The sequence below is a fragment of the Eumetopias jubatus genome, unplaced genomic scaffold (assembly GCF_037043125.1).
Source record: "Eumetopias jubatus isolate StellerSeaLion01/CBP00866 unplaced genomic scaffold, mEumJub1_p1.0 scaffold_20, whole genome shotgun sequence".
Lineage (NCBI taxonomy): Eukaryota > Metazoa > Chordata > Mammalia > Carnivora > Otariidae > Eumetopias > Eumetopias jubatus.
The window spans coordinates 1,854,165-1,880,642 of record NW_028274826.1 but is presented as its reverse complement, the minus strand read 5'-3'; positions in this window follow the sequence as shown (position 1 = coordinate 1,880,642).

Below are 26,478 nucleotides of genomic sequence, written 5' to 3'. Positions count from 1 at the left end.
GTTTTGGTGAGTTTTTTTTAGATGACATGTTTTTTGTTATTAAAAATACTTGGATAATATATAATTTAGAAAATGGTTTTTATATGTATTGTCTAAAATGTTTGAGGAAGACTGTTTGGCATGGTTCCCCTTGGCCCTAGCTTTCTGTAAAGCTATAGGTACTATAGCACATACATTTTTCAGGATTGGGCTCCAGGTGTTCTTACCAGCAGTGCAGGTGGTCTCGAGCTGGGCTAACCAGTATGACAGGTGAACTGGCCTTTGTTTCCAGTTTTACTGAGTAGAAATTGCATGCTATACTTAGTGACCTTCACATACTCTAAATCAAGGCTATTTCTTTTATTCTGTTTATGGACTGTAAGTAAGAGCTACTAACACATGACATGCCATATATTTGGAGGCCTTAACTCTGGAAGTAAATGTATTTGTTTTATTGGTAGTCTTTCTCATTATAATGTAAGGTGTGTAAGCTCAAATATTTTGTTTATAAATTAGGGCTTAGAACAATGATTCCCACATAGTGATTGCCTAATAAACCTATTGAATGAATATGTGATAGACAATAATTTTGAACTCCAATAAACCACATCATCTGAAAGTTGGGGAACTAGAGGAAGAACCTTCTAAATGATGTCACTGCTTCTAAATGTACCCTTAGGAATAGGTTTCAGGAGGCCTGGGATGTAAGCCCTGGAAATTTTCCTTGAGGGTTTTATGACCCCTGGCTTTGTTTCTGCTAAATCTTTGGTAGGTCTGTATCCTTTGCTGCATGTAGTGAATTTCGTAAATCTTTTAAATTCATCTTTCTCTTAATTCATAGCTTTCTTTAACCTTGTCGATGACATTCAAGGGAGTGCTTATTATTAGTCCCTTAGATTGTCTTGGGGTTGAAGATTTGTCAACCTTAGACATACTTGCTTCTTGGCTTTTAAAAAATCATTAATGGGGCCAAATTATGGTAATACTAAGACATGCCCTGAGGCGTGTTCTGTGTTCTAGACACGCTCTTCCTCACTTCTATTGTGGAGGAGGCGTCCAGGTTCCCCCTGGGGGTCAGAACTCCCTTCCTTGCTGGTTGATTGAGAGGCATGAGGACCGCAAAGTGCTGGACAGTAGTCTGAACTTCCATTTCAGTGGAATCATTGTTGTGTCTCCTGGTGGAAACGTTCCTCCCTTTGGAGCTAGAACTCTAGTCTAGCAGCACTGGTTCCTAAGGTTACAGGAACAGGAGACAGAAAGTTTGCTAGTGGGTCATTACGGATAATGGTGAGTGCTACCACTCCCGATTCTACTCCTCGATTCTACCTGTGAACCCCGGCGATGGGAGAAGTACCACCATATATTGAATACAGATTCAGGGCGAATACAACCTCCTAGAGTACCTTTCTTCAGCCCTGCGAGGTATGGCCACCTAGCGGGCACCGTAACAGTCTTCAGAAGGACATTCCACCATTCTGTCGAACCAGCTGCTTCAGGATCGTGGGAAACATGCATGACCAGTGAATTCCGAGGGCATGGGCCCATTGTTGTTGTTCTGCTGTGAAGTATTTCCTAGATCAGAAGCACTGCTGTGATGATGGTGGGCAAGGCATTCTGAAAGTCCACAGATAGTAGTTTTGGCAGCAGCTTTGCGCGAAGTTCAAGGCATATCTGTACCCAGAGTAAGTGTCTTTTCCAATAAGGACAAATTGCTGCCCTCTCCATGATGGGAGTGGCCCATTTCAGGGAACCCACCACCAGGTAGCTGGCTAATCTCCCCTGGGTGTGGTGCCATATTGAGGTCTCAGTGTTGGTTTTTGCTGCTGGTGATTAGGCATGCAGTTGGTAGCCATAGCCAGGTGAGTGTGATGAGTAGACGTGCACACTGCTGAGCCCGTGCCTAATCTCTACCCTGCCATCGTGGCCACTTTGCTTCTGAGCCCATTGGATCATGACGGGTGGCGGGGAAAGAGGCTGACTGGTATCTGCAGAACAGGGAGTCCCATCCACTTGATTATTAAACTCCTCCTTTGCCAGGGTCCCCTTTTGATGAGCAGTCACATGGGACATGAATATCTTCATGTTTTTTTTCCCCATTCAGAGAGCACTGTCTGTACTACCTCTGCCCCAAATTTCAATTTCCTTGTTACCAGTTTTCTAGTCATGTTTCTTCCTGACCTTCTAGCCATATCACTGGACACAACCCATGAATTTATAATTACGTGTCTGGTCATTTCTCCTCCCAAGCAAAGTGAACAACCAGGGGCATCGGGAGGATTTCCCTTCACTGCTGTCTCAGAGGGCTCTGGTGCTGCAGCTGTCCACTCTGGGTGGTGTCGTGCAGAACCATCTGTAAACCAGGCCTGAGTCTTTTCTTCCTTCTGTCAGCTGATTGTAGGGAACTCCCTATGAGGCCCTAGGCGCAAGTTGGGGAAGAGAAGTAGTAGAGCAGGAGTGGAGACCATGGGCATTTGGGCCACTTGTTCACGTAACTTACTTGTACCTTCAGGGCCTGCTTGGGCCTGATCTTATGTATACCACTATGTTTGATGATGGAGTATTGCTGTTGCATGTCTGATGTTACAGGTCGGTGGGTCAGATAACAAACACCCTGTTCATCATGGGCAGCTCCAGTCACATGGTAACTTGGTGGCTCATGGTCAAGTGTTCAGTCTCTTCTAAGGCCCGGTAACAGGCCAAGATTTACTGTGTTAATTAAATTAAATTACAAGTGTTACTTAAACGAGAATGGTTATCTGTGCAGGGCTGTCCTTCAGGTATATCCCAGAGGGGCTGTAGTGCTGTAGGGCTTTGCTCTAAAGTCCTACGGGCCTGTGCTGTGATCCATCTATAGCGCCTGCCAAAGGCTCCACGCAGCATTCCTGCCTGCCGTGGACACTTCAGGCATCTCTGGGTTTGCGGATCAGATGGCCTACATAACAGAGCAACTTGTACAGCGGCCTATACTTGTTGCAGAACCTTCTCTTGTTCTGGACCCCACTGTAAACTGGCAGCTCTGGGTGTCACTTGGTAAGTGAGCTGCAGTAACACACCCAGAGGAGGAATAGGGGGCATATGTTACCTTCAAAATCCCAAGAAGCCCATGGACTTTGTGCCTTTCTTGGTTGTAGGAAGAGCCAGATTCAACAACTCATCCTTCGCCTGAGAACAGAGATCCCCACGTCCACACACCACTAGACCCCTAGAAATTTCACTGACCCTTCACTGAAGGCCCCTGAATTATTTTTGGATTTATTCTCCACCTTCTGACATGAAAATGTCTTACCAATAAGTCTAGAGTAGTGCTCTAAGTAGTAGTGCTACTTCTCGCTCACTACATCCAGTCGGCACAGTGTCATCATTAGTATGGGCCACTGTGACATTTGGTGGAAGGGAAAGGCGATCAAAATTCCTGCAAATTAAATTGTAACAGGGCTGAGGAGTTGGGGTGTCCCTGAGGTAAGACAGTGAGGGTGCTTTGCTGGCCTTGCAGCTGAAAGTAAACTTCCTCTGGTGGGTCTTATGGACAGAGATGGAGACAGAGGCCTCTGTCACATCAGGAGTCATACACCAGGTACCACGGTATGTGTTAATTTACTTAAGCAGTGAAACCACATCTGGAACAGCAGCTACAGTGGGAGCCACCACCTAGTGAGGCTTACAGTAATCCACTGTCATTGTCCTAAGGTCTGTCTGTTTTGGGGATGTGGGAGTCACTACTTCTGCGTCTTTCAAACCCTTGATGGTGGCATTAATCTCTGCATTTCCTTTGGGGATGTGGCATGACTTTTGGTTTACTGTTTTCCTAGTTAGAGGCAATTCTGGGGGCTTCCACTTGGCGTTTCCCATTGTAATAGCCCTTACTACACAGGTCAGGGGACCAGAGTAGGGGTTCTGTTAGCTGTGAAGTATGTCTATTCCTTATGCATTCTGGCACTGGGGATATGACCACAGACCTGGTTTGCAGACCCACTGTGACACATGTGAGACCTGAGCTAACACTCAGTTGACCAGCTGACCTCCATAAGCCTTTGCTCTGACTGGTGGGCCGCAGTGATGTGTTGGGTCTCCCAAAAGCAGTCCCTGAAAAGTCTGATGATTTCCTTTACCCCAGTGCAGTTATATCATCCATATTCATTTGTCAATCATTTACCATCTTGTAACACTTAACGAGATTTTCTTAAGTTGTTACTTGTCTTTTTGTGTTAAGCTTTTGTGAATTTATGCCAAATTCTTTGAGATCTCAGAATATGTCTGAAATTCTCTTAATCTCCCACGGATCACTGCTCCAGTACTTTCACACTGAAATTGTCCAATAAAGATTCATCGTTGAGTGAATAAAAGTTATTTATTGTGTCATTAGGAATACCTTGGTAAAAAGGAACTTAATTTGAAAACAAATGTAATGGCTTATCCTGTAAAAGTGTCAGTATGGATGGTTTTGATCACTTGTGCCTTTAGTGTGTAAATCATATGGATTAGGCCACTGTATGTGTTGATAATGCTTTAGTATGTATAAAAATATTTAGTTTGAATTAAATATAGTGTCTGGATTTGGGCCACTTGGGTTTGAGATGTTACATGTTAACCAGATTACGTTAGAATGCCACTTCACTTCTGTGGGCCAGAATTTAATAACATAAATAAATAAAATATTACCCTTAGTTTTAAATCTGTATCGTGTAGCAAGATGTATCTCTGTCTACATGGGGAAAATGATTAAAATAGCTTGGAAAATGTGATACACAAAAATGATATTGGAGCTAGAATGGGGCAGAATGGTAATCTGGTCATTGGCAGTTTTAGCCCAGGGTCTTTTTTGCTTGTCAGCTGGATGTTGTGAGGTGTGTCCCATCATTCACTTAGTGTGGGTATGACATGCCGGCAACGATAGTTATAGGATGGTACAAAGAGAGCAGAGATGACAAAATGGTAGCTAAAATTTGTATTGTCACTTTTATTGTTAAAATTGAAAAAGGGTAAAAAATGGACAGAAAAAGAAAGCATCTATTTGTATTCACTTTCTTTGTATCTTGTTAAAAACTTAGCAGAAAAATACGAAACTTTTCAGTTCCATAAATTGAAAAACTGATACAAATGCTTAATGGGTTTTCCTTTCGGGGTGATAGACATGTTTTGGGGTGAGATGGTGGTAGTGGTAGCATGATTTGTGAATGCACTAAATGCATTGAATTACTTCCTTATTTAAATGGTAATTTTATGTAATGTGAGATTAAAGTTAAAAAATAAGCAGGAATAAATCTTTGGAAGGTAGGAGAATGATGGAGTTAAGTTGTAGCCTTAAATAAAGTCAGGAAATAATTCTTCAGTTTTTTGAGGTATCCTCCACTGGGGGCCAATTTTTGCTAAGCCGTTCATACTTATTTATGAAAGAGACAGAGACACACGTTTATAACATGATTGCCTAGTTGACATTTAGGTCTGTTAAAAGATAACCACCATGAACCTGACTAGTCTTTTCAAGGTATGGGTGTTTTATTTTGATTTTTCAACAGGAATAGACAATATGCTATTGTGGATATCATGAAGGAACTATGCAAAATCCATCTTTAATTTAGCCATTTTCAAGTCCCACAGAAGATTAAAAAAATCAGACTTCTAGATTATAAGCAATTAAACTTAAAAATAAGTATTACATCTACTTATGTATAGATATTAAATCAAAGTCAGTCCTTCATAAAGTTTAATATACCATTATTAGTTAAATGTTACTAGTAGTTTCTAATTAATTGGTCTTAATAGTCATTTGTCATAGTATGCATCACCGTAGTTACTGGATAGTAATGGAGGTATTGTTTATAAAAATTTTAAAAAGGAAACAATCTAAGTGTCAAAGTAAGAAATTTGCTTAATTGAATTTTGGTAAATCCTAACAGTGGAGTGCTTTCTTGGCCATTATAGATGATGATGTAGAAGAGTATTTGTTGATAGAGAAAGATGTTGAAAAACATGTTTTTCCCTGGGTGGTAGGATTAATTACAGGATATAGACATTTTTTTGGTGCTTGTATTGTATAATATTTCTGCAATGGACATGTATTGCTTTTTTGTTACAAGAAAAAGTTATATTAAGGTAAAAAGTTTCACAACTCATTGCTAAAGTTGTTTTTTAATTTTTGTTTTTCTTCTAATAGACGGAAGCTGTTCTGATTCTGAGGTTCACACAATACTTACTGTTCAAAAGCAAACTTGTCTTTCTCTAAGGCTTCTGCTTTCTTGGTAGAATTTTTTTATTATATAACTCACTTTTTGACAATAGCGTTAGATCCTCAATTCCACTGCAATACTGATTTTAACTTAGATTTGTCATTTTAGAAATTATTGAATATGGCTGAACTCTGATTAATTTTCTGTTTTAAATTCATGAAGTGTTTGGTCTATATGATAAATTGTAGATCATTTGTTTCATAGTATTTTATGTCAGATTTTGGAATATTTTGTGACTCCAGCAGATGGAGCTAGAAGTTAATGCATCCTACGGTGATCTGGCAATTCAGTTTGGTTTGGTTTGAAATGAAGTATTCTAGGATTAGTAAATAACCTTTGTTTAAGTTCAGATACATCTTTGGGAGATAGGCATAGGACATCTTTCAGAAAGGTTGTCACTGATACTGATTTAGACAAACTACAAGGTTTTTGAATTTTTGGGGTTATATTGAAGGATTTTAGCTATATGAAGTAATTTTAGCCTTTGGAAGTAGAGAAATTTGATTATTTTTATTTTATAAATTAATATGTAGTCATATAAATAAGTTATATTATAAATATTAGTCCTAATTTAAAATTAGGAAAGTTTCATCAAAATTACAGAATAATTCTTAAGGGATATTTACGTATATATGTCTGATGTATGTTTGTAAACTGTTGGAAACTAATTAAGTCTTAATTGTCAAGAATATAATTACTACTTAGGAATGTATGTTAGATATATTTCTCTATATTAGATGTTTTTCTCATAGTAACTTTAACTTATATGTTGTAGATTTAATAATTAAATTAGCATAAGCTAAGCCTGAAACTTTCACATTTACTTACTCTGGTAAATACACTTAATTCTTTGCATTTAATTATTTAGACTTTGAATAAAAACTGGTTATTTGTGTAGATGATTATTCTGTTAAGATAAGACCTCAGCTCTCAAATTCTTTGTGTTAAGTGAATATTTCTTGCAAAAATAAATACAGTGGAGGTCCTGTATCACATATCCCTTTCTACAATTGTGGTTGTCAAAACCATTAGTAGTAATGTTGAGTCTCCTGGAAAAGGGGCAATTGGGGGAAAATAAAAAAAAAATTTAAATGATAAATGTATATATATACACACACACTTATGTATTATATATGCACACATATATAGCATATACATATGTACACACATATATTACTTATATATAAAGTTCAGTATGTAAAAATGTAGGCATCTAATTTCCTGTCAAACTAAATGAGTTGGTATTCAGAATCTTTGTGATCATACTCATCATTTTCTCCACTTGTTCTGCAGACATTGCTGCTTGTTGATATCTGTTGATACAGATTTCTTTATTTAGCTTTTCTTAATTATCTTCATTTTAAGTGTGTAGGTTAGTCAGAGCAGATACTTTTTCTGATTTGTGAGCTTTTGCCCAAGGCAGAGTTTTATTTCTTTTTTCTTTTTTTCAAGATTTTATTTATTTATTTGACAGAGAGAGACACAGCGAGAGAGGGAACACAAGCAGGGGGAGTGGGAGAGGGAGAAGCAGGCTTCCCGCGGAGCAGGGAGCCCGATGCGGGGCTTGATCCCAGGACCCTGGGATCATGACCTGAGCCGAAGGCAGATGCTCAACGACTGAGCCACCCAGGCGCCCCCAGCGTTTTATTTCTTAACTTTTGATTTTCAGAGAACAATTTGTAGTTTTCCCTGCATGAAAGGAGACATATATGATCAGAAGGATGAATTCTGGGAGTACGTGTATTTATAGTTCAATAACAATAAAAAAGTTCCTTTCTGTGCTACGAATGTTGTTTCAAATTACAAAAACTAATAAAGTTTTACCCCTTATTATAAAAGTATAGTGGATTTTAAGCATTCAGGGGTTTATATTCATGGTGGCAACTATTTGAGAGCAAGCTTTGAGCTCCCTCCTAAGTGGTAATCTGTGACTTGGCTGAAGCTTGGATTTGAACTGTGTTGTCAGTGAGGCTGGTAAATAGAGTGAATGGCATGGCTGACGGGAAGCCCAGCATTTTGTTGGGAGATTACCTAACAGGGATTTGGAGAATTTTGAGTTTCACAACAAGGTTTAAATATATTTCATTTTTTTTAAGGGTCTTTATTTGCTCCTTATAGAAAACTAATAATATGTAGAAAAGTAGGAAGCAAATCATCCATAATTTTAGTACATTCACATTGTTAGTAATTTGGTGTATTTCTTTGCAGCTTATTTTCTGTTTCTGTTTTTGGTCGTTGTTTATATATATATGTTTATATATATATATTTTTAAAGATTTTATTTATATATGTGATGAAGAGAGAGACAGCGAGAGAGGGAAGACAAGCAGGGGGAGTGTGAGAGGGGAAGCAGACTCCCCGCTGAGCAGGGAGCCCGATGCGGGGCTCGATCCCAGGACCTTGGGATCATGACCTGAGCCGAAGGCAGACACTTAACGACTGAGCCACCCAGGCGCCCCTGTTTTTATATATTTTTAATGTGTGTATACAGGTTTTTGTTTTGTAAGCTTTTTGGGGTATAATTAATGAGAATCATGCTTTTTAAAAAAATTTTTAAAAGATTTTATTTGAGAGAGCAAGTGTGAGAGACCATGAGCTGGGGAATTGGCAGAGAGAGAGGGAGAAGCAGACTCCCTGCTGAGCAGGGAGCCCGAAGAGACTCGAAGAGACTCGGGGCTCCATCCCAGGACCCCAGGATCATGACCAGAGCTGAAGGCAGATGCTTAACTGACTGAGCCACCCAGGAAGCCCCTAATGAGAATAATTCCTTAGGGAAAGGTTGAGAGCTGATTTTAGCTGTAAATCACTGTCTTGTCTTTATCAGGTCAAAGCTGGTGTGCATTAGAATTTTTCAGTTGTTTGGAACATTTACATTATTTTGAGATGGCTGGCGGGAGGCACTGACATTGGTTTAGTATTTGGTATGTTATTTCTCTTCTTTATGAGAGCCCTATGAGTTAAGTTGTAGCCTATTTTATGAGGACACAGAGTTGAAGTTCCTTTTCCAGCTCATGTATAGCTGATAGATGCAATCTTAGGCTAGTCAGACATAAAGTGCCACTTACTCAGACATCTGGCCTCAGGACTTTTAGGCTTTTTAAATCATGAATAGTGTGAATGCCTTGTTTTGTTAGAGGACATTATAGCACACAGAGTACATATAGTACAGTCAGTGTTTTATCAGAGTTGGATTTGTTAAAACCTTTCTGTGTTTGATGTTTTCAGAGGCTTGGGTGTACATGTGCTCACATATAATGTAGAAGTGCTACATGTAGAAGTGCTGAATTCTGTTTCAGTGTCTTTCAAACTAGTGCTGAATTCTGTTTCAGTGTCTTTCAAACTGATCAGAAGCTCCACTAATTTTGTTTTACACTGATGGATAGAATTAATAAGCTGTCATATTCTCAGTTTAAACATTTCCTTTAGTAAAATCTTATTAAACTGATTGCTTTTTTCAGCAGATAATATTAACAAAATTCAAAATATTGTGCTTTTTTCATCCAGAATGGTAAGTGTGAGATCCATACAGTAGTGTAGAAAGAGCAAGAGATCTTGGATCTAATCCTTTGTCCATTATTTGTAAGTTTTGGAATTTGTGTGGCATTTATTTAACCACTTTTAAAAATTTTAAAAAAAGAATTTGGTTTCTGAGTGAATTAAACAAGGGATCTCAAAGTTCTTTTCTGCTCCAAAATTCTGTGTTTACTTGTTATTCTTGGTGCATTAAAAGTACACTTTTGCTTATTTTGAATAAATCTTAATTTCAGAATCTTACAAATGTATGTCTACCCTGCTTAAGTATTTTGTTAAAGAGATCTTTATTTAGACCAGTAGAAACAGGAAGAGAGGTCCTTTTAATTTAATACAATTCTTTGAGAAGATATAAAACTGGTACTTTTTTTCCTAAGTGATTTTTTTTTTTCCTTTCAGAGTGTAAATTGAAAGTAGCAGGTATTGAATAGTATAATAGGAGCTTAACAAAGTGAGGCTTTGCAATGATTTCATTATGTTTAATATGTTTTTAGGACACTATGTTTTTTTAAAAAAGATTTTATTTATTTATTGACAGCGAGAGAGAGAGAGAGAGAGAGAGAGAGAGAGAGAGACAAGCAGGGGGAGTGGCAGGCAGAGGGAGAAGCAGACTCCCTGCTGAGCAGAGAGCCCGATGCGATGCGGGACTCGATCCCAGGACCCTGGGATCATGACCTGAGCTGAAGGCAGATGCTTACTGACTGAGCCACCCAGGCGCCCCTAAGATACTATCCTATTTGATTAGAGTGCACTTTCTAAATGTATCAAAGAATATAATGGGCAGGGTATAGAAAAGGGAGAAAAAAGAATAAGCATGATGGTTTTGTGAACTATCCTAGAGGCCCACTATAGAATGTGTACTGGAGCAGTTATATTTTAGGAATTTAGGGCAAGAGAGTAAAGAGAATGGATATTTTACAATAGGGTAATAGGGAACAATTTTGTCTAAGACATAGGAGTTGAGGCTTAGGCTTTATTGAGTTGTGTGTTGAAACAATTTAAAAAAGGGTCAAGGACCTCAATAAGTATTTGGGAAGTCAACTTCAAACAGTGGGTAACTACCCGTTAAAAACAGCTTTTTAAAGATTAACAAATCCATGAGGACAGTGAGTAAAGAATGAGTGATCTGCTATGGTATTTTATGCCCAGAACATTCCCTGTGTTTATTGTTTTATCAAAAACTAAGGCTCAGGTATGAAGTAAGAAAAATTAAAATCAGCATTCAAGTTTAAAAGCTACATATAGTCTGGCCAAGATGAAGTAAGAGAGACTGTATATACCCTGTCACCTAAAACAACTAAGTTTTCAAGAAAACCTAGGCACTGAAGAATAGCAATTCAGCATGTAAATAAATACATTCAACTGCTGGAGGGTGCTGCCGAGAGAATGGGGGTGCAGGCTATAGTTGGGGGGCAGGTGGCTGGAGGTTCTGGGCAGAGTACTAGACAGGTGAGAGTTGCACAGAGAAACATCTTGTTTTACAGATGAATAGAATTAATGGAGTATCATAATCTCAGTTTAAACATTTCTCTTTGTAAGATCTTATGAAATGGATGTTCTTTTGTGGGGGGAAGCTGAAATGAAGGTTTTCGTGAGGTTGCATTCCTTATTGGAGGCTCTGGGGAAGAATTTGCTTCCGGGCTCATTCAGGTTATTGGCTGAATTTGGTTCTTTGTGGTTGTAAGACTGAAGTCCTCCATTTCCTTGCCAGGTGCTGGTCTTTGCCCTAGAGGCTGCCCACCTCTTATGTTTTTCATGTGACCCCCTCCAGAAAAAGTGGCTTGAGTTCCTCCCTGATTTACCCTTCTACTGCTTCTCTCTGACTTCAGCTGGAGAAAGTTCTCTGCTTTTAAAGGTTCATTGGGTAGGTTTCACCCACCTGGCTAATCTAAGATGATCTGTCTCCCTATATTAAGGTCTATAGCCTTAATAATTATACCTGCAGTCTTTTTGGCATGTATACTGGATTGAATAATGGTCCTCTTTCCTGCCCACCCTTCTTTCCCCCACCAGGTCCACCTAGAACCTCAGAATGTGGCCTTATTTGGAAATAATGTCTTTGAAGTTGTAATTAGTTAAGATAAGTTCACACTGGGTTAGGGTGGGCCCTAATTTAATTACTAGTATCCTTTTTTTTAATTTTTATTTTTTTAAACATTTTATTTATTTATTTGAGAGAGAGAATGAGATAGAGAGAGAGAGAGCACGAGAGGGAAGATGGTCCGAGGGAGAAGCAGACTCCCTGCTGAGCAGGGAGCCCCATGCGGGACTTGATCCTGGGACTCCAGGATCATGACCTGAGCCGAAGGCAGTCGCTTAACCAACTGAGCCACCCAGGCACCCTAATTACTAGTATCCTTATAAGAAGATAAAACAGAGACACAGACACACCTGAAAAAGGCCATGTGAAGACAGGTAGATTTGGAGAGATACTTCTATAGGAACTAGGAATGCAGCTACCTTGTCTCTACCAGAGATAAGGAAGGATTCTTGTCTAGAGCCTTCAGAAGGGATATGGCCCTACTGATACCTTGATTTTGGACTTACAGCCTCCAGAACTGTGAAAGAACAAATTTCTGTTGTTGGAAGCCATCCAATTTGTGGTACTTTGTTAGAGCAGCCCTAGAAAACTAATATACCATGTAATGTAACATATTCACAGATTCTAGGGATTAAGATATGGACATCTTTGGAGGTTCACTCTGCCTACCTTGAGTCTACAACTGAGTACAAAGCAGGAAAGGAAAACTCATAACAAAGAGAAAAATAAGTCAAAACTGACTTACAATTGACACAGATTCAGAATTGGTAGACAACGTTTTCATGAGGTTGCATTCCTTATTGAAGGCTCTTGGTAAGAATTTGCTTCCAGGCTCATTCAGGTTATTGGCTGAATTTTGTGGCAAAATATAAAAGTTTTTATTATATGTCTTTTAAAAAGATAATTGGGGGCACCTGGGTGGTTCAGTTGGTTAGCGTCTGACTTCAGCTCAGGTCATGATGCCAGGGTCCTGGGATTGAGCCCCTGCATCGGGCTCCCTGCTTAGTGGGGAGCCTGCCTCTCCCTCCCCCCCCGGTTGTGCTCTCTCAAATAAATAAATAAAATCTTTAAAAAAATAAAAAGAGGGGCGCCTGGGTGGCTCAGTTGGTTGAGCGACTGCCTTCGGCTCATGTCATGATCCTGGAGTCCCGGGATCGAGTCCCACATCGGGCTCCCTGCTCAGCAGGGAGTCTGCCTCTCCCTCTGACCCTCTTCCCTTTCATGCTCTCTATCTCTCATTCTTTCTCTCGAATAAATAAAATCTTTAAAAAAAATAAAAAGATAATTGGCTGCTTAAAAAGTAGTAACAATGTATTGTGATTTTATAGTATATACAGGCAAAATTCATGACAACAATAGCACAGAGGCAGAAGGAAAGAAACGGAAATATACTATTGGAAGGTTATTATGCTGTACATGAAGTATTATATCACTTGAAAGCAGATTGTGATGAGTTAGGGTGTATGTGATAAACCTGCAGATAACCGTAAAATAGCTCAACAAGGAGATACAGTCAATAAGCAACTGTAAGAAATAAAATGGAATCATAAAAATTAATCCAAAGGAGCACAGAAAAAGAAGAAAAAGGGAAGATAAATGGGGCAAATAGAAAACAAAGAGCAAATCAATAGACTTAAACCTGACCATATCAGTAAACATTAGTGGTCTAAACATTCCAATTAAAAGACAGAGATTGGGGACACCTGGTTGGGTCAGTCGGAAGAGCATGTAACTCTTGATCTTGGGGTTGTGAGTTCGAGCCCCACGTTGGGTGTAGACATTACTTAAAAATAAACCAATAAATAAACTTAAAAAAAAAGGCAGAGATTATCAGACTGAATAAAAAGGAAGGACTCAAGTTTATGCTGCCTACAGTAAACCCATTTTAAATATACAGACGCAAATAGGTTTAGAGCAATAGAAGAAAAAAGGTATACCATGCTAATTCTAATAAAAAGAAAGCTGGAGTAGGTATATTATTATTATTAGAAAAGAGTATAGATTTTGCCAGGCATAAATAAGATCATTTCATAATGACGAAATTCATCAAAACATAATAAACATGTATCTACCTAATAAGTAGCTATTAAATACATAAAGCAAAAACTTAATAGAAATGAAAGGATTAATGGTCAAAATCACAGTTCTATTCAGATTTATCAATATCTTCTTTTTAATAATTGATAGAACAAATTAAGAAGACAACACAGAAGATTTGAATAACATTCTTAACTAATTTGGCCTAATTTGCATTTATAGACCACTCTGCCCAACAGTTGTAGAATATACATTCTTTTAGTACAGTAGGCACATTTACCAAGAGAGACCATATTCTGTGCCATAAAATAAATCTCAGTACTTTTAGAAGAATTTAAGTCATACAAGATAGGTTCTCTAATGAAATTAAATGGGAAACCAGTAAAAGAAACATATTTAGAAAATCACTCAATTATTTGGTAACTAAATAATAGGTCAAAGAAGAAATTAGAAGGGAAGTTTGGAAGTTCTTTGAACTAAATGAAAACAAAAATAAAACATTTGAAAATTTATAGCACTAAAATGTCTATTTTAGGAAAGAGAAAAGGTCTCAAATCAGTGCCCACAATTTCCACCTTAAGAAAACAGGAAGAGGGGAACAAATGAATACCGAATTAAGAAAATTGGAGGGCGCCTGGGTGGCTCAGTTGGTTAAGTGGCTGCCTTCGGCTCAGGTCATGATCCTGGAGTCCCGGGATCGAGTCCCGCATCGGGCTCCCTGCTCAGTGAGGAGCCTGCTTCTCCCTCTAACCCTCCCCCTCTCATGTACTCTCTCTCTTTCTCATTCTCGCTCTCTCAAATAAATAAATAAGTCTTAAAAAAAAGGAAAATTGGAAATAAAAAAAGGATAAGGGGGAAATCAATGAAATAGAAAACAGAAAATACAGAGAAAGTGAGATCGATAAAATTGATAAAGCTGCAGCAAGGTTGATTAGCAAAAATAAGAGAAGACACCAATTACCAATATCAGGAATGAAATAGATGACATCACTATGGATTCTACAGGTATTTTTTTTTATTATTATGTTATGTTAATCACCATACATTACATCGTTAGTTTTTGATGTAGTGTTCCATGATTCATTGTGTGCGTTTAACACCCAGTGCTCCATTCAGTACATGCCCTCTTTAATACCCATCACCAGGCTAACCCATCCCCCCACCCCTCTCCCCTCTAGAACCCTCAGTTTCTTTCTCAGAGTCCATAGTCTCTCATGGTTCGTCTCCCCCACCTATTTCCCCCCCTTCATTTCTCCCTTCCTACTATCTTCTTTTTTTTAAAACATAAAATGTATTATTTGTTTCAGGGGTACAGGTCTGTGATTCAACAGTCTTATACAATTCACAGTGCTCACCATAGCACATACCCTCCCCAATGTCTATCACCCAGCCACCCCATCCTTCCCACCCCCCCACTACTCCAGCAACCCTCAGTTTGTTTCCTGAGATTAAGAATTCCTCATATCAGTGAGGTCCTATGATACATGTGGATTCTACAGGTATTAAAAGGATAATTAGTGCACATTGTGAAAACCTTTATGCCAATACAACACCTTAGAGAAATGGAAAAATTTGGAAGGCAAAAACTACTAAAGTCTCTCAGACATTGTAAAAATGTTACAAATGTTCTCACAAATAAAACTGTAGGCCAAGAAGACTTCACTGTCAATTCTATCAAATATTTAAGGACGAAGCAATACCAGTTCTACACAGACTCTTTTAGAAAATTAGAAATGAAGGAACACTTCCTAATTCATGGTGCCTAGCATTACCCTGATTCCAGAACCAGACAGACATTACATGAAAAGAAAATTACAGACTAATATCCCTCATGAACATATATGCATAAATTCTAAACAAAATTTAGCAAATCAAATACAGCAATATATAAAAAGGATAATACAGTATGACTTTTGAAAAATCAGTGAATGTAATTACTATATTCAAACCCTAAAAAAGAAAAGTCACCACAATACATGCAGAAAAAGCAGGAAAAAAATTCAACATTCATTCTTTTTTTTTTTTTAAAGATTTTATTTATTTATTTGACAGAGACATAGCAAGAGCAGGAACACAAGCAGGGCGAGTGGGAGAGGGAGAAGCAGGTCTCCTGCAGAGCAGGGAGCCCGATGCAGGACTGTATCCCAGGATCCCGGGATCATGACCTAAGCCGAAGGCAGACGCTTAACGACTGAGCCACCCAGGCACCCTCAACATCCATTCTTGATAAAATCAGCAAACTAGGCATGAAAAGGAATTTCTTCATCCTAATAAAGAGCATCTGTAAAAACCCTACAGATAACATCATGCTTAATAAAGACTGAATGCTCTTTTTCCTGCGAATAGAAATAAGGCAGGGATGTCCCCTCTCACCACTTCTATTCAACATTGTTCTGGTGATTTTTAGAAAGTAAAGGACATTGAGGTTGGAAAGGAAAAAGTGAAACTGTTTCTATTAACAGATGATATGGTTGTCTATATAGAAATTGTGATGGAATCTGTTCTTAAAAAGCTATTAGAACCAATAAATGAATTTGCAGGGTTGCAGGATACACGATAAATATACAAAACTCAATTGCATTTCTATATTCTCGCAATGAATAATTGGATATTGATTAAAAAAAACAAGCCCACTTGTGTACAGTAGCATCAGAAACCTGATATACTTAGGGATGTGTGGGACCTATATACCATAAACTATAAAACACTGCTGACAAAAATTAAAGAATGCCACAATAAATGGAGAGATATACCATGTTCATGGATAAGAAGACAATGTTAAGATGTCAGTTTTCCCCAGATGGGTCTCCCAATTAAATGCAACCTCATTCAAAATCCCAGCAGGCTTTTTTTTTTTTTTTTTTGTAGAAATTTAAAAGCTGATCTGAAATTCAGATAGGACTTCAAAGGACTTAGAATAGTCAAAACAACTTTGAGAGAGAACAAAATTGGAGGACTTACTACCCAACTCGAAGACTATATTCAGGCCATAGTAATCATTGATGGTGTGGTATTGGCATAAAGATAAATAGATCGACTCGATGGAATAGAGGATCCAGGAATATATCTACACATATATTGTCAATTTACTTTCAAAGAAGGTGCAAAGGCAATTTGGTGGAAAAAGGGTATTCTTTTCTACAAATGGTGTTGGAGCAATTGGATAATCATAGGGAAAAAAATGAACTTCAGTCCATACCTGGCACCATATACAAAAGTGACTCAGAGGGATCATAGATCTAAATGTAAATCTTAAAACTGTAACCCTTGTAGAAGGAACCATAGGAGAAAGTCTTAGTGTTACTGGGCTAGACCATATAATTTCTTGGGTAAGATGGTCTGTAAAAGAAAAAATTGGTAAATTGGACTTTGTCAAAATGAAGAAATTTTGTTCTTTGAAAGATACTTGTTAAAAAAATGAAAAGACAATCTACAGATGGGGAGAAAATATCTGCAAATTATATACCTGATAAAGGACTTGTATTCAGCATATATAAAGAACTTGACAGACTCAACAATAAGTAAACAATCTAATGAAACAATGGGCAACAGACTTGAAGAGACTCTTCACCAAAGAAGATATACATGGGTGGCAGATAAGTTAATGAAGATGTTCATGTTATTCTTTATTGATTAGGGAAATGTAAATTAAAACAGTAAGGAGATACCACTTTATACTTGTTAGAATGGCTAAAACTGAAAAGATTCCTCATAGCATATTTTGGTGAAAACAAAGGTTTTGTGTTTTGTTTGTTCCTGTGTCTCCTGTGCTTGGAACGGTGCCTTCTAAATAAGGGTGTTGAAAGAACGTTGGTTTCCCATTTTCCAAAGCACTGAATGATAAGTGCATGTGATAGATTGAATTTATGCTTAGCATAATTTTATCTTTAACTTTTGATTTTATAAGTATTATAGGCATTATTTTGGCACGCCTGGGTGGCTCAGTTGGTTAAGCGACTGCCTTCAGCTCAGGTCATGGTCCTGGAGTCCTGGGATTGAGTCCCACGTTGGGCTCCCTGCTCAGTGGGAAGTGTACTTCTCCCTCTGATCCTCCCCCCTCTCATGTTCTCTCTCTCTCTCTCTCTCTCATTCTCTCTCAAATAAATAAAAATCTAAAAAAAAAGTAGGCATTATTTTGAAAATTGTTTTAAATTTGAGTGTTATACCTATAAAAGGTATAAGATGTTTGGCCAAACATAATCCCAAAGACAGACTTAGTCTTCTTTTTCTAAATCTATTTTTATTGTCATCTTAGTACCTTTTTATTGTGGTTTGACAAGAGTACAGAATGTGTCAAAAAGGGAAGAGGTAATATGAATTTGCCTGCCTCTCTTACATTTTCCTTCCCACTTAGAATTGCTTACTTAAACTTCTATGATATAGTGGTTTTTAAAAATCCCAGGAGTTAGTTCTGCCACTGGCTCTGCAACCTTGGCTAAGTTATATAACCAGCCTGTTCCTCTGTCTTGTTGGGGGATTCCTATGAAGAGTATGTGAGTTTGTATAATATTGGTAAATCACTCAGAATAGTGCTTGGCACAGAAGGGCTCAATAGATGCTAATTATTACCCTTAGTGTTTTTACTAGGCTTAAGTTAAATGATATTATGCATGTACAGTGTCTAGTAGAGTATCTGGCATTTATTAAGTGCTCAGTAAATGCTAGTGGATCTAATTTAAATATTCAGTTGCCAGTATGTCTAAAGAGACTGTGTCTTTGGATCTCTGCATTTGTCATATCTTTAGTGAATTTGTTTTAGGACATGAGGAAAAATATTTCTAGTTTCTATATTGGCTTTTCCTAATAGGTTACAAGTTACAAAGTTACAGAAATTTGGATGTGTAATTATTTTCTCATTTCTAAGTTTAGGTGATTCGTTAGTCCACTGTCCTCAAGTTTATGTTTATTTTTATTAGTAAAAAGTATAGATCTTCGACTAATACCATAATTTAGCATAGTAATTTTTTTTTACAAGGCCTGTCTCTAATCTTTATTGTTTTTTTTGCTATCTCCTTATAGGCTTGTGGAATCTTGCTCCTCTCTTTTCCAACCTTTGTTTATTTGTGTTGATGCCCTTTGCCTTTTTCTTTCTGGAATCAGAAGGTTTTGCTGGCCTGAAAAAGGTAAGGGAATCATATTTTGGAATTAAACTTGTCAAATTAAGAAGTATACGTCATTCATGTTGAACTAGTAAAAGCAGGCTTGAGCCACCATTTGAAATACAAAAGTTTAATTAGTAATAATAACATCTTATTAATATTAATCATGTTGACAATACTATTAATAATAGTGCATATTGAATGATTTTGTGTGCCCACAGGGAGGAAGTCATCTTTTGGCCTTTGAATGTTTACTTGGTGGAATGTTTGTAGAGAATAAAGCTGATAAAATAGCCATTCTTCCTTTCCTAGGCTCTCTCGCATTTAGTTTAAAGCATGACATGAAATTCTCAAAATAGTAAAACATATCTTGATGTAAAAGTTATTTTATATCTAGTATTTTCAGAAGAGTAGCATTTTATAAAATCAAACATGCCCTGGAGATAGTCAAATTCTCAAGATTCTGTGAGTTACTGATCTTAGTGAATGTGGGAGGTTAGAAGTGAGCAAAACAGGAGACTTTGCAAGGGCATCTTAAACAATCAGTCCAGACTGTATCAGTGGTAATAACTTCATCTGTCTTTGAATATAACATTTTAAAGTGAAATGAACAATGTTTCTGTTTATAGCTCGTGGAGGTCTTTGCTATAAACATTTGGAATATAATACAAAGATTTAAGTAGTTAATACTTTTTGGCAAAAATGAGTTCTAGGTTACAGTTTATTTATAGACACATTACACCTTTTTAGTTGTTAGTTCTATTCATATTGTGATACATGAAGTGAAAGTATGCCTATGTATCTTATTGTTGAATAATACTATAATGCCAGTTCCATAAATTTGGCAAGGGAAGCCATAAACTGTGAATTTATATGACTTTTTATTTCATATAACTTTTTGTAGGTACTTAGGAATGAAATTGTTTAGTTTCACATTTTGATAAGTCTTCTGATTTTAAACCTTAAGTGCAGCACTTTTTAGGTCTGTGTGTTGAAGGATGCTGGGAAAGAGTCACAGAGGTGATAAAGTATTGTTTTAGTGGATGCACCTTTTTGCTTTCTAGATATTATTCCATACTTGAATAGTTTGAAGCTGAAAAACTCAGCGTTGATTTCATATATAGTAAATGTGCTGAGATCAGAATGGATGGTTGTATTTGGTAGTCAACCCTGACATTGAGAAAACTGGCTTTGGTATATTGGAATTGTTTTTTATCATGATGTATTTGAATTATTTAAGTCATCTGTATAATGTGAAAGAATTGTGTAGTTTCAGTTTAAAAAGCTCTTTGAGTGTTTATGACTTCTTGAAGAAATTATAGGAGTTTTGCTGAATGGGATTCAATACAAACCTTCCTTTTGTAAGGAGAAAACTGAGGTCCAAATATATTAAATATTATTAAATTGTCTAAGGGCCATATATGTACAATTCCAGAACTGGTACTAAAACCTAGGGTCACTTTTAACCACCCCAGAGTGGTTGTGATCTTCACACGTCAACACTGTGGAGTGTACTGGGGCCGCCCAAGGGGATGAGGTGGCCGAGGACAAGTGAGGCTGGAGCAGAGAAGAGGGCTACACGGCCTGCTGCGGGGGGAGGAAGCGGAGGGGACTGCTGAGCAGGTCCTGCCAGAAGGCAGGGGAGCAAGAGAAGTGTGGTTTTCTGGGAGCCAGAAGACAGAGTTTCTAGAAGAATGGAATGGAAAGAACATCAAGAAGAAGTGAGAGCATAGGAGACACTTGAGAAAGCGATTTCTGTATAATTTTAGAGCCAAAGCTTTTGATGGATATTCATTCATTCAACAGAGTTTTACTAAGCACCTACTAGAAAGTAATTATTATGCTACTGTAGGACCTTGCTGGGGACAGAAATGAAGTCAGGGCTTCTGCCTCCCAGGGGTAGGTGGAAGGAGAAAGAAGAGGTGCAGTCTGCCAGGACGCAGTGTGATGGACTTTCACACCGCTGCGGTGGGGGGCACTGCGGAGCGAAGAGCTTGATTTGCCTAGGGAATTGGGGGAAGGCACGGGTTCTGACTGGATTGCGGGAATGGCTGACCCTTAGCTACAGAACGGAGAATTGGTGAGAGATCAGGGTGCGTGGAATCTTGTTGGGGTCACATCCTGGAGGCCTTGAATCCTCTGCCAGTTAGTTTGGATTTTGTGCTCCATTATCTATAGATAACGGTGTTGGCAACAGAATTTTGAAAAAGATTTTTGCATCTACTGTTTTATTTGAGTATGGAGATAAATGCACATGTCAGAGTTTAAACATATGTCACTAAGGGAAGGAGTACATGTGGAGACACCACCATACTGAATCGGTCACGCACCTTGTCCTGCTAAACAGCGTTGCAGCATAGGTCCCCAACATTGTTGTGCTGATGTTTGCGTTAAATATGCAGATTGTTCTTTTGTCCTATCTCTGCCTTGTGTGTAATCTTGCCAAGTACAAAAACAATTGGTAAAGCCCAGTGTTAAGTGTAATTTCATATTTGGTAGTATACGCTTCTCTACCTAATTTATACTCTTTATAAAATTCTAGTTTTTAGTTAAATAGGTTATTTTAAAAAACAGTGTGTAATGTGGACAGACCTCTTGTCTCCAAATTGTTTTCCTCCCTTGTTGTGAACTAACCAACTAGAAGAGGGACTTGGCTACATTTATTGGAGTAGAATTACCATCTCTAGAATAAAAAAAAGACTGACAAAAACCCCAGTGACATGTCACTGTTCTCTTGTTCCCCCTTGTAGACTAAGGTCCAAGGGGAGAAGCAGCTTGAGGAAGGACACAAGAAGGTACTTGAAGATATTTCATACCTACCACTGTAGAGCATTCTTTCCTCTCTAAGTTTTTTACGTCTAGTCTCTCTATACGCACTTAAAAGACTATTCTTTTCTAAGCACATCTTTGTTAGTCTCCTCAGAATCCCTCAACATCACCAGCCCCATTTCGTGATCTCAGAGGGGACTGATGTGTTGGATGACTGTAGGGTACAGTCGACATGACCAGTCCAGGTGATTCCCCAGCTCAGCGAAGGATCTAAAGGAGGGCAAGGAGACAGAGCTCAGGATGGTTGGTTACCATTTGTCCAACTTGCATCTCTGGACAATGATTGGGCGTTGTAGGAACCAAATGAAAGAACTTGGTCTTTAAAACTCTTAGAGGAGGGAAGGGAAAATGGGGCTGTAGCCTGGAGGCAGAAGAGGCAGAATGATTCTGCTCTTTTTGCACTGAGGGGCCTGTGGCAGAGAGATGGAGGGTGAGGGTGCTAAGGTGAGGAAATCTGCCCTTTGAGTCTCACAGCCTGGGCCAGTTTTTCATCTGGACCTCACGTTCTCTTTCTGTAAAATGAGTATAGTAATGATTGTTACCTTACTGTATTATTTAAGGATTAAATGAGAGGAGATTATTCATGTAGAACACACAGCCCAGGGTATGGTAGCTATTAGTGCTGTCATTCTAGAGCTTAATGCATTTCACCAGTAAGTGTTCTATGGGGCCATCAGAAAGCAACGGAGTACAGTACAGTCAGTTCTTAATTATTCACTTATTATCTTGGGCAATTTTAAGGTTACAAATTATTTTTCCCATTTTGAAATGACATGGACTGAAGCAAAATCAAACCTGCTTGAAGATAAGGTGCATTCTAGACCCTATTAGAATTGTTTGGAAAGCTTTAAAATTGAGGTAATTGTGACATATTATTTTAAATATTCATATTTTTCAGTTTTAAAATCAGTTACGTGAAAGTTGCAAGGGTTATTAGCATTGCATGGTTAAGTCTTAAATGTGTAAACTATGTTTGAGCCTTTCATTGTTAGGCCTTTCTCTAATACACGATCCTAGGAGTTGACTTGTGCAGGTTTTACATCGTGTTTGTTAAGATCTGTAGTTCTTTACACAGTGTTGTAGACTGTATCCCAGACTTGTACTGCTGCCTCACTGAAGCGAATGTATCACAGACATTGACTTTTAACACAGCTGGCTAGCAAGGATATTCCTTTGTGTATATCCTTTAAAGCTTTTTGCTCATTGGCATTAGACACGTCTAGTCTGAAGGGATATTGAAGAGGGCTTAGAAAACACTTCTAATTGGTAGATTCCGCACAATGATTTGAGTAATGACAAACTTGAAATATGGTTAAGTTAAATTTCTTTTTTATTCCTTTGGCCACCCTCCTGGTGCTGTTTTACTATGTCTAAGTCTGGTGGAGTCCCTAAATGGCATATGGCTCCACCATACTCCCATTGATTCCCCTGGGCAATCGATTTTAAAACAGCCCCTTGCATATTGTGCCGAGACGCGGAAATTGGCCACTGGCCACGGGCGGATGCAGAGCTTGAATTGAAAATCAAATTAAGCAGAATTCTCTACTTAGTTTTTAATTAAACCACTATGTTAATTCAAACAGGACATTTTAGGCCTGGGGGGTTGACCATGCCCTTTTAAGGGCCTTAAATAAGCCTTTCTTCTCTCTCCTTACCATGGTGCATGTTTCTATTTTATTAGGACCATCTCCTCACTATTCCCATTCTTTATATTCTCAAGGGTAGGAGAATGTAAATGGTTTGGATAAAGCAAAACATTTTTTTAGTAAGAAGGTAACTTTTATCTTAGAACTCTAACTTATTATTAGCACTTAAATGTTTATCAAATTTATATTATTAGTCACCTTTATGTATTGTGTCAAGCATTATATTTGTTCATGTGTGTTTGAACCTGATCCCATGCTTGCATCTTAATGTTTGTTTCAGTTCTGATAAAAACGGTTGCATCTGCTGAGTGTTGTGTGTTGTGGTGGAGATCCTTTCTCTGCAGTTTTTGTCTTGGTCACTCAGTCATATACCAGAGTACAAGGGTATTGGGGCCGACAGCACTACTGTTCCTGTCACACCTCAGATCAGCTGTGTGGTTTTCTCTTCCCATTCTGCCGCGGGGAGGCCTCTGGATTATGTGGGATGATGTCAGAAGATGTTTGCTGATTGCATCGTGAACTCTGAGGGTCTAACCTCTGGCCAGGGTTGAAATAAGGGTTAGGAATATATTTATTTCATATTATATTTTAACATCTTACTTTGAGTTCAGATGTTACGAAGTAAAAATTCAACAATTTAATGAGAGTGAAAAAAATATAATCAGTGACAGATTAATTCGCAAACCAAAGATGTTTCTGGGAGTAACTTTATATCGTGCCTCACCTTAGTGCCTATCTTTGATTTGAAGCCTTTGCATAAAATTTAACATAAGCGACAGCAACATCCTGACCAATTATCCAGCTATATCCAGACATCCCCAAATGTCCAGAACATAGCACACGGTCTGTAGGATTAAGAGGTTAACTCCTATAACTTCAAACGAAGTGCTTGATAATAAAAGCAAAAAGTACAGAATTTGAGGTAACTTCCTTTCTTAATTAATTAGACTGACCAGGTGGAAGCGAAGAGCCCGGTGCCGGTGCCGGGAAGGCCTATAAAGCTGAGCACTGTGACAGCACAATGGAGGAGGAACAGAGATTGTTTGAATATGTTTCTATCCTGTGTCACAGTGTGAAATTGTCCTGGTTTATGTCCCTTTTGGCAAACTTACATAAAAGTGACCTTGTACTGTATTTTATGACCAGATGACTTTTCCCCCCAGTGGCTAATTTGTATCAGGCCTCCATCTGAAAGAGACACAGAAATGAGTAGGAAGTCCAGCTTGGTCTCAGGGAGCTTTCATGGCATTCTTTCGTTATTTTTGCTCGTTTTTGCCACTGATCATCCATAAATTGTTGGACATGAGTGAATAAGGAAGTGCTGCTTAGTGTTAGCGGCACATGCGCGTATTTGGCCTGGTTTTTGTGGGTGAGAGGAAATCGCATACAAAAAGGAAAACTCCTGCTGGGGAACTTGCAAGGAAATTTACCTTGGGTGCGTTTTGATCTTGGTGTTTATTACAGAAAATGGAGTCATATCTCACTAACTATTGTTATGTGTTAATTTGATTTTCCCAACACCTTCAAGAAAAAAAAAATCATTCAGTAATTTATTAATAGAATTCCTCTGCCCTCCCCCACTTGGGAGCACTCACTGTTTTCCATAGAAACAACATGGATAAAGATGATTATTTTTAAAACGTTTGATTCTGGTAGTGCTGTTATGCTCAGGGTTCTTTTTGGAATTGTTAATCTACTGTAAAAGGCGTGGTTATAATGATTTATTGAAGCTTGGCATATGGGATCTCAGAGAAAGATGTATAAAAGTACTACTTTGAGGAAAAGAATACATTTGTTTCATTTAAAATTATTTGAGTTTATAAAGATTTTGAACTAAAAATCATTTACTTCATGAAATGATCTTAATTTTGTCACTGTTCTTAGTATAATGGCATATTGGAGGGAACTAAATTATAATTTCAGTAACAGTAACTGTTACTGTTAAATAGCAGCTGTGTTTCTAAAAGTTATCACTGGTATACCCATATACTTTGAGATGGTATGAGTGTTGAATTGGACCAATATATAGCACTTTCATCTTTCTGTCCTATCCGAAAATGAGAGATTTCTACTCTAAGGCTAAATTTTCTCTTTATTTGCATAATAGTATAGTGGACAAATTGTGAGCTTTGGCATTTAGACTGACTTAAATCCTGACTCTTCTCCTTACTGACGTGGGACTTCAGGCATATTTCTTAGTGTCTGCATCTGTAAAATGGGCTGGCAGTACTTATCTCGGTGTGGAGTTGCTGAGGGTCTTGTTTGTCTCACCTACCATATGAGATGCAGTAGGAGCAGCCACTCTTAGTAGTTGCTTAAATGTATTGGCTGTGTGGAAGTTGATATGAAACATCAGGAAGATTTGTGTAGGATTATTTTTTACATATGATAGCAAAGCTACATATAAGATACTATTGTGGTGTCAACATAGCTTTATTTATTTACTTTTTGAAATAGGAACTGCCTTATCTTGTAACAGTATAAGTTGTAAAAATATAGGTATTATGTTTAATAGGTAACTAGACTTCAAACTTTATTTTATATGATGATTAAAGTATTAACTAAAAGTCTCACAATTTTGGGCTCCTTGTTAAATGAAGAGTTTTAGTATGGACGAAATAAAAAATAGGTTCAGATTTTAAAGTAATTATACTCGTAATTAAATTGGCCCTACTACTTCCAACATTCATGAAACAATTTTATGGAAATAATCATTGTCGATTAGAGTCTCTTTTCCAAAACTTTTCTTGGGGGGGGACTTGAAAACTATCTACCCTTGGCTGGAATAAACTTTATTTGAAAGTAAAATTAATGTCTAATTTCATGCTGACTAGAGAGCTGCTTACCTGGTTATGGCACGTTATGGCACATGCCCACAGGTCCACAGGACGGCTGGAGTTTGGGCTGTTAAAATCTGTTTGGCATTTAAACATATTTATTTGTGTATAAAATAATTTATTCAGCATGGTACAGTGTTAATCTTCTGATCTCTATGAAATGTTTGCCAGTGTATAGTTGAAACTTGGTATATTACTTTACCAACCCATTTATTTGGCCCATTTGTATGGGAAATAAATGTTGCATAAGCA